The sequence below is a fragment of the Psammomys obesus genome, unplaced genomic scaffold (genome assembly GCF_907164565.1).
Source record: "Psammomys obesus unplaced genomic scaffold, mPsaObe1.curated_primary_1811, whole genome shotgun sequence".
Taxonomy (NCBI): Eukaryota; Metazoa; Chordata; class Mammalia; order Rodentia; family Muridae; genus Psammomys; species Psammomys obesus.
Window position 1 is genome coordinate 2,972,139 of NW_026590859.1, and position 9,344 is coordinate 2,981,482.

Genomic DNA, 9,344 nt, shown 5'->3' on the forward strand with positions numbered 1-9,344 from the left:
GACAGCTCCAAGAACACAGTCATGGAAATGCTGAGACAGTCGCTTTCTCTGCTAGGGAGCTTCTGAGGGGCCTGCGATGGTCTGGGGCTGGAGCTGGCCACCACCGCTTGACCCTCGTCCTCAGAGTGGTGCTGGGCTGTCACGGTCATCTTTCTTAAGTAACAGATCAGAACGCTGCAAAGCCAGTTCCTCAGGGTGTCTTCCACCTGCACCGGTGACCCAACGAGAGGATGGTGGCAGCCGAAGGTGATGTCTGTCCAGGGAAGAAGGCTGCTTCACAGTGTGACAGAGGCATACGTTAATTCTTCTCAGAAAGGCAGCCTGTCATAGTAAATAATAAAATAGAAAATGGGTGTTGAGCTATATAATGTTTATTATTAACCCTGAGATTACCACAGTGGTATTATCTAACCTGCTATCACTAATCTGTCTGTATCAATAATAAGACACAGACACCTGTTAGATTTTGTAATTGCTTTATTTACCTTGGGTGGGGCAGCTATTTCACCTACACTGGCTCAATAACCTCACCACCCATCTCCCAGCCCCCATCCAATGCCATCACCTTAACTATCCTCATCTGGCCCGCCTTCCATCCATAGTTCCATGGTACTTGCTTCTTCATCAGGGCCTTTCCACTCCATTAAGTCCTTTCTCTCTCTCCACATGTCTTGTTTGTTTGTTTGTTTGTTTGTTTGTTTTGCCACACTAACCTATCGTGGTGTCCTCCTCATCCCATCTGTCTCCCATGATTCTCCTCTCCTCTCAAAGCCCAGGAACCCTAACCACATCTACCCCATTCTGCCCTGCCCAGGTTTAACAATCAATCAGGTATGTCTTAGGCAGGTGTACAAAACAAGGATAGGTGTAACCAGATCTTGAGGGCCAGTAACACACATCAGACCAACCTCCAACACCAGCCCCATCATCACAGCCTTTCTTTGCCTCATTATCCCCTGAGCTCTTCCTCAGAAACCCAAGGGGCATGCTTTGGTCCATGTCACATCCTCATCTTGGTTTCACCAAACAACTGAGAGCAGGAACCAACATCTGCATTCGCTGCCAGATATCTTGCCATTGATCAGTGCCTGTTGCCCAATCTGGTGCTCAATAAATATGTGCAGAGAGAACCAGCAGATCTGTGTGCCAGAGAACAGGGCAGCCTGGGAAGTGGCATTACCCAGGGTTACACATAGCCTCAGCAGCGGGCAACAGAAGGCCCTCAGCAGCCGGGGATTGAATATGTCTAGCCAGATGAACTGTACTTAAGTCTCACCATATTCATTTCATGGCTGGCCAAAGAAGGGTCACCTGAGCCTCCTGGGATTGTAGTGACTGGAAATAACACCAAGAGCCACAGCAAAGACTGTTCTGGAACTGTGCCTGAGCACTCACATAATCTGGTAACCCTAAGCAGGTAACGTGGCCTGCCCTGGGGGAAGAGCACAGGAACCAACTGGACAGGACCTGAGTCTGGGTGTGTATAAAAGTGCTAGGTATAAAAATACTGAGGCCCAGTGTAGAAATCTTACCAAGATTGTCCTTTTATTTCCTTCCTTCTGAGCTTTCCATAGAATCGCTGTGAACCAGTAAATATTACAGAGGTGCTGCTCCTGCCCCTGAAGGAGCTGTGTAGTGGTCTAACACACGGCCACTCCTCTGCCCTCCCAGCCTGGAGACTCCACACAGCCTCGTTGCGAACCACAGTTCTGTCACTACCAGTTGCTGCTTTTGCATTGACTGAGAGAAAAATGCTTTAGGAAAACAAGAGATTGCTTTCAGTGGGAGTAGAGGGGATGACCAATCAGGAAAGGGGTTTGAGGTTAAAATAGAAGGCTTCAGTCTGGACTGTTGATGGTACTCAATGTGGACTATGTCAGTTCCTCTCCTTTTCCTCTTTCCCCATCTTTGGGCTTAGTTTACCAACGGTGCCCAGGAATGTTCAATGCACTTTTTTGATGTTTGCTTGCTTGCATTTTTGCCTTAATGTCTTCTACAGAACTAGGTCTGTTGGTGTTTTAAGAGGTTTGGGTATTTTTGTTTTTTCCTATTTTTTTGAAGGACTCTTGACCTTTTGATCTTGGTGTTGATTTTAAGTCTTTTCCATTTTGGAATGATTTTTCTGCATTTTTGGCTAGGTATCTTGTAGAGATTTCTTCACTGGAACTTTTTCTTCAGTTTCCTCATTAAAAATCATCATCATCTTCATCATCACAATCATCGTCTTCTTCATCATCTTCGTCAAGTTTTACTTTTTTCTGTGGAAACTTTTCACCAGCTCCAGGGGCAGATGGCTTTCCAGGCATCCCTAAGAGTTTTACATCCTCCTCATCCTCATCTTCTGACTCTGCATCTTCCTCCACAGCTCCGAGGTGCTGTCTGCTACTGTGCACAGGCCTGAACACACTCCAACCTTAAGACCACAGGTGGTGCCATCTCAAAGCCTCCAAGGGAAACTGCTGGTTGTGCAGAAATTTTCCTAGTTGCCAGTGTTACTTTAGTTGGATGGCCTTCCTAGTTCATCGCCTCTGCCTCTACCATGTGTAACTCGTCTTCTGCTCCTGCCCCTAAGCTGATCGTTCCTAGTGATAACTGGTGCTCATTTCATCACTATCCACTTCAGAGCGATAATCTTCATCAGCCTTTAGTCCACAACTGAAAAGCTAACTCTGAGGCCTAAGAGGGCTCGTGTCCATTGCATGTTCCATGACATGGAGCTGTGTGCACTTAGGTGTGAGAGAAGCCAGATGGGAAAAAAAAAAAAAAACCTGCCTACAGCTCCTCCACAGAACAGACACGCCCCGTGGCATCAGGCCAGGAAGAAGGATGGTATTTTTACTTTAGATACTTATCTTACTAAAACTGCTCTAACATTTTTGATGTTATCAAGTGGATCGAGTTGCTTGACAAATTTTCATTCATTTGAACAAGAAAAAAAAAATTGTAATCCATATACAGATGAATACATGTCTGTATAGTTGTTAAATGTAGGCTGGCGCCGTGTGTCATCGTAACCCAATAAGGTGCTCTGAGTACTAACGTGCTCACCGAAGAGACGGTGCAGGGTGAGGGGAGCCTGCTACCAAGCCTGGAGACCTAGAGTTGATCCCTGAGTCCCATGGGGTGGAAGGGTGAATTCACTCTTGTCCTCTGACCTCCATTCATGCACATTAGTGTGTGTGTGTGTGAGTGTGTGTGTGTGTGTGTGTGTGTGTGTGTGTATGAGAGAGAAAGAGAGAGGGAGGGAGAGGGAAGGAAAGATAGCTGACTCTCTTGCCCTCTGACCGACATTCATGCACTGTGACATTCATGTGTGTGGGTGTGTGGGTGTGTATGTATGTGTGTACAAATAAATGTGATAAAAATTTTAAAGATGCTGCTAATACACTGGACAAACCCTCTGTGCACACATGGTGTGTGTTTGGGGAACTAGTGTTTTGCTTTAAAAGGTGAGGTGAGAGAAGGTTTCATGTTGTCCCTGTTACACTCTTCTCTGCAAACCCCACACAAGCTGAGGCTCTTCCTGCCAAACCCGGAAGTCCACGTTGGATGGAGTCACCACCCATCTTTGCCCTTTGCATGTGTAATTTTGGATGAATGCCAATGCTTCTGTGCCTATAAACTGAACAAAGTAGCCAGTGACCTCAGGGCAAACCAGAGCAGATCTGCAGAATCGATTAAATATTGATTCTTGTTGCTCATTAACTTTTCTCCCAGTGGGGTGTCCCTTCTGAGGCTTTTCCAGAATATCTCTGAGAGGTCAGGTACCATGCCAAACTCTAAGGTGCCTGGCAGGGTGCACTAGTAACCCCAGCATAGAAGGCCCAGGCAGCAGGCCAGCCTGGGCGACACAGTGAGACCCTAACTTAAAGGGTCTAACGAAAGACATGCCCCAAGGTGGCACCGTGCCCCCAGGCACTGTCTTCTGTGCCAGCTCAAGCCTCCGTCTGCTCACACAGAAAGCTGGCGTGCCCGCTCCTATAAGGCCATTCTGATGGCCGTGTCAGGCTAGGAGGAGAGTCCCACAACACCTCAAACCTGCGCTTAGCCTAGGTGTGTGCTCAGGAAGGGTGAGAAGCAGAGGAGAGAAAGAGGGGAGGAAGGAAAGGGGAGAGGAAGAGAATGGAAAGGTAGGGGAAGTAAGTGAAGAGGCGAGGAGGGTAAGACGGAGAAAGCAGAAGACTGGCATGGAGAGGAGGCACAGCAGCGTGGGTGGGAACAGTGTTCACTGTGCAGAGGGAAGGAAATGAGGGGGCATTTCAGTGAGAGCGCTCGTTATATTTGTCCTCCAGGGGTCTGAGCCCCTCGTGTTCCCTCCCTGATTGCACTGTCATCACCACTGAGGAACACAAGTCCACACACCTCACAGATGAGTGCCTGCATTTCCTGGGAGCCACCATTTTGGCCTTCAGGCTCACTCATTTGTTGACATCTCACTGGCTGTGATCAGCAGATTCCTAGGCAGGGGAAGGAAGCATAAGATCATGTCTAGGGGTGGGCAGTAACAAACATCTTTTTTTAATTCACTTTATATGCTGAGCACAGCCCCCCCCATTTCCTCCCAGTCCCACCCTCCCTCTCTCTTCTCCCCTGCCTCCTCCCACACCAACTGACCCCAGTCTACCAAGTCTCATGCATCCTGCATGCATGGCAATGCCACCTCACCTGGAGGAAGTGATCAAGGAGCAGGCAACAGAGTCCATGTCAGAGGCAGCCCCTGTTCCCCTTACTAGGGAACTGGAGACTACCTGGAGACTAAGCTGCCTATCAGCTACATCTGAGCAGGGGGTCTAGGTCCTCTCCATGCATGGTCTTTGGTTGGTGCATCAGTCTCTGCAGGACCTCTTGGATCCAGATTTGTTAGCTGTGTTGGTCTTCTGTGGAGCTCCTGTGCCCTCCAGGTCCTTCTGTCCCCTGGCTCTTCCGTAAGACCCTCTGTACTCTGCCCAAAGTTTGGCTCAGACATCTTAAAAGAAAATCTGGTCACATTTCTAACAGAATGAGGGATGGTGACTCATACCAAAACTTCTGAGCAAAAGTAACTGACACCCAAGCAAAGGTCCCAAGAGCTATGTCACCCCTGGATTGTGCCTAATCAACCAAACATCTAACTTCCCAAGTGAATGGAATTAGACTAGCTTCTGGATGTCTCCTAGTAAAAGACTGAGCTGTAATTACCCATGTTCAGTCTTATTCATGTGGCCAACATTTGTCCAACAAACATCTGCTGCCTCATTCACACCCTAACACACTAATTCCAAAGCCTCAGTCCCTCCAGAACCCTGCAGTAGAGACATCTTATCTACAGGTGACCAAGCTGTTGTGGTGCCCTCCCGAGGCAGAGCCACAGCTCTGGCACGCCCTGAAGGTGAGCTCTTCCAACCTCTTGCCTTACAGCTAGGGAACCAGCCCGATTCCACAGTGGCGGTCACCGGGTGCCCAGCCCGGCGGCCACCACTGTGGCTGCCTTGGGAAGCCATCGCAACCCGTGGCTCATCTAGACAGGCTGTGAGGCTGTCGCCACGTCTGAGTTTGTGTTTCACGGTGGTCACTAACAGGGCTCCCAGTGGCAGGCATATGGGCAGCGTGCCCTCAAAGGCCATTACCTCAGCTCACCATGCATTCCTCCACCCTACGAAGACTGTTGCAATTGTCCTATTGCTCCAGAGGCGACAAGCCCCTCCCCGAATCTCTTACCCTAGGCCTGCTCTCAGATTACCGGGTAAAGGCCTGCTCTCCCTTAAGGTAGGCCTCTGTCGTGCTGGCAGTGTTTGTCATGGGCTACCCAGTCTGTCTCTCCGTCCTCTCTCTGTTCGGAAGGAAAGAGAGCTACCACTAAGATGTAAGACGTGTCCATCGAAGAAGGTATGGATCAGTAATTGGGCTTAGGACAGGAAAGGGAAAGAAAAAGAGGGAGGAGCAGAGAAGAAGGGGAAAGCAAGAAATAGGTCCACAATAAACATGGCTAACATATGACACTGGGTACCGTCCAGAATGCCTTCTCATTTATCGCCACGCCAACGCCGAGAGAAATTACTATAAAAGCGATTACCCAATATTTAAGAGGAGGAAACCAAACCAGCGAATCGAGGGCTCAGACCCACGCTCCAGCTCCCGGCAGAACCTCTGCTGCCCTGAGGGGCGTAGAGCGCGTCCACAGCTCACGCTGGAGCTGGCCCACCTGGGGCGCAGACCTGCCGAGAGCGGCAGTCAGCTTGTCCTCCGTTTGCTGGGGGTTTGAAGGGTCCTCGTCCTCTCAGCCCGGCTGGGAGGAGAGAGGAGGGAAGGAGGAAATACAACCAAGGGGGCAGCAGAACGGCAGCCAGCGAGGGCAGGCCACTGCCTTCGAGGTGCTGCGCGGTTTGCTGGCGCCTTCAGCCATGCTCCCTCCTCTCCAGGTGGGCTCCTTCATAATGGGGAAGTCTGGACTCTCCCCAACCTCTTACTTAGCCCTCAGCTTCGAGCCTTGAGATACAGCCCAGAAGTAGAGCTAAAGAAGGCCGCCTTCGCACCGCACGCCACCGCAGCCTCACCCTCCTGAGGGTCCAGATTCAATATAACCTGTCCTGTAAGCCCCGCCCCACTCAGTGTCCAGCCCTTTTCCAATAAAATCTGATTTGTAAGTCAGCCTGTAATCTAACTCCAGTGAGGAGTCTTTGTAGGAATAAAAGGGTGTACACCAACGCAGCATTCATGTGCGTACCTACGTGTTTCTTCTTACTGCTGCCGTAGCTTCGGTGGCCTAGCGGAGGAAAAGCCAGGGCTGGGGTCGTGGGTTAGTTGGTGGAGGACCTGCCCAGGGTGCCGAGCCCTGGACTCAATCTTCTGCGGTGCATACAGCAGACAGAGCCATTAGAAAGAGAAATTAGCCCGTCACTGTGCCTTTTAAGAAGAATATTAAATTGTGTAACTTAAAAGAGGCTGAATTTTGAACTCTTTTTCTGTTGCCAGAACCCCATTTCTGGGGGTTCTCCTCTCCACTTCAGAGGAGCTAGCCGGCATTTCCACAGTGCAGACAGCAACACCTGCTTTCTCGGGCATTTTCTGACCACCCCAGAGGCACCTTCGCCTACCTGGACCTGTGGCAATCCTCTACCGGGACAGGCCCAGTTCATGGTGACATCAAAGCTTGTGCAAGGGGAGATCTGAAGATGACCCACTGGCCCGGCCCCCGTGCTTTCTGAAGTGCAATGCCACCTCCCAGGGGATGGTCACAGGGGGGAGGCACCCTCCCCACCTCTGCAGGGTGGGCAGAGGCAGGGAGGGAACCCCAAGGGGAGGGGTCCCCAGGTGGATCAGGGAGCATGGGGAGCTGCTTACCATCTGTCACAAAGCAGCTGATGCCGCCTGCCCTGTGTACCTGTTACCTCCCCTCAGCCACACAGCTGGGGTGCAACGCCAAGCTAGGCTTCGTAAGCCAGTGTCCCTGGACCCAGCCGAAGCACACATTTGGTACATGCTTGTGAGAACATTGCCAGTTTTAGTCTGCAAGGATGAATTAAAACCAAGAGTCCAACAAACAAAAACTATCTTATTCCTCTCTCCTACATAAAAACACAACCCGACACTAAACCGCAACTTAAGGCAGTCTACTTTAGAACAAGGCGCTGGCTTTAGCTCAGCGATTGCTTTGACTTTTAAAGTAAATATCAAACGACTTAAAACCACTTCCCCATCTCTTTGGGTGGTCGCGCCTACCTGGTTGGACTCACTTGTCTTTGTTGTCAGGCCGTTACTGGGAAGTCCAAGGAGACGGGGAGCAAGCTGCTTCCTGTCCTGCCTCTGGCTCCAGCACTAGGTGGTTTTTAAAGCTTTCCAGAGAAACAGGAGTAATGGACTACACCTGCCGTGCGAGGACTGGAGCAGAATATTCTGCTGGGTACCCAGTGCCCGAATCGTAGCTATGAAACCATCCCCCCAGCCCTGCCTGCCATTCTGCAACAGCCACACCCCAGGAAATACCGTGTCACTAGCCCTTGGAAATCTCTCGAGGAAACAGATGGGGAAAACAGCCCTGACCTCAGTGTACAATCTAGAAGCAGGTTCTAAAGGAAATGCAGGTGATATAGACGGCTAGACGGGAGAGATGGCAGAAATGAGCACCAATCCTGAATGCCCAGACACGCCTTCATCGTTAAAATTGCTTTCTTCCAGTCTCATCTATTTTCAAGACGACAGCTTTGTGCGTGACACAGTGTGCAGGGCTGTTTGGGGACGGCAGCTTTTGGAGAACTACTGTCTCAGGAGGCAATCTCTTCCCGGCAGGTCTAGATGGAGGGCTGCAGCTATGCACTCTGACATCGTTAGCGGAGTCAAGCAACCACGGCCCAGGTGGGCACAGACGTGTCAGGGAACCCGAGCGGGCGGACACTGTGAAACCGGCTTCACCTGTCTTGCTTCCCTTATCCATCACCCGAGGTCCTTATACTTTATCCACTCAAAACCCGAGTTTAGGGGCTGGAGGGCTCTCAGTGGCTGAGCGCACTCCTGCCCTTCTGGAGGACCAGAGTCTGGTTCCCAAGCCCCACATCAGGAGTACAGGCTCCTGTAACTCCAGCTCTATGGGCATTTGACAACTGTCTTCTGGCCTCCACAGGTACTCACACACACAGTACACACTCACACATAATAAAATTTTTTTAATTATATATATATATATGAGGTGGCTCAGCAGTTAAAAGAGTATTGTTACTCTCCCAAAGGCCCCAGGTTCGAATCCCAGTACCCACATAGCAGCTAACAACCCTTTGCAATCCCTGTTCCAGAGGATTCAATTCCCTCTTCTGATCTGAGGGCACGAGGAATCACATGGAACACAGACATACCCGTAAGCAAAACACTCACACATACAAGATAATCATTCTTAAGAACCACTTGAGTTTCTTTTCCCTGTAAAGCCCAGTTCAAACTTACTGGCATGACCTATGCCATAACCATCTTCGGGCTCCAACTTTTCATCCTAATCTATGACCTTTTGCCTCTCAATCCTATTGCCCTGTAAACCACATCTTTTCCAGTCATCCTTACCCTTTTCTTGGAATGTCTACTTGCCTGTTCCCTGAGCATTTGCCTTCCACTTACCATCAATTTATTCTCAAACTGTTGTCTCCTGGCCAGAAACGCAAGTCCTTGAGGCTTTTCATTCGACTATCTGTGCTGCCCCGAAGTGGGCTCTCACCCACGTGACACCTTTTGTACTAGTTTTAGATGCCATATAGGTATAAAGTAATTCTGACTCATAACCTTAACAGCCCACAAGCTTACGCTTATAACCAAACATTTCCAAAGCCTCCTGACCCCACAGTGAAGGAACCCTTCCTGTTTCTATGACAGCTCCTGAGCCC

At 49.9% G+C, this 9,344-nt stretch overlaps 1 pseudogene; it reads right to left on the reverse strand.

Annotated features, from left to right (window-relative positions):
- Positions 1-1,919: 1,919 nt before the first annotated feature.
- On the reverse strand, positions 1,920-2,708 carry LOC129678419 (nucleophosmin-like; annotated as a pseudogene).
- Positions 2,709-9,344: the final 6,636 nt, after the last annotated feature.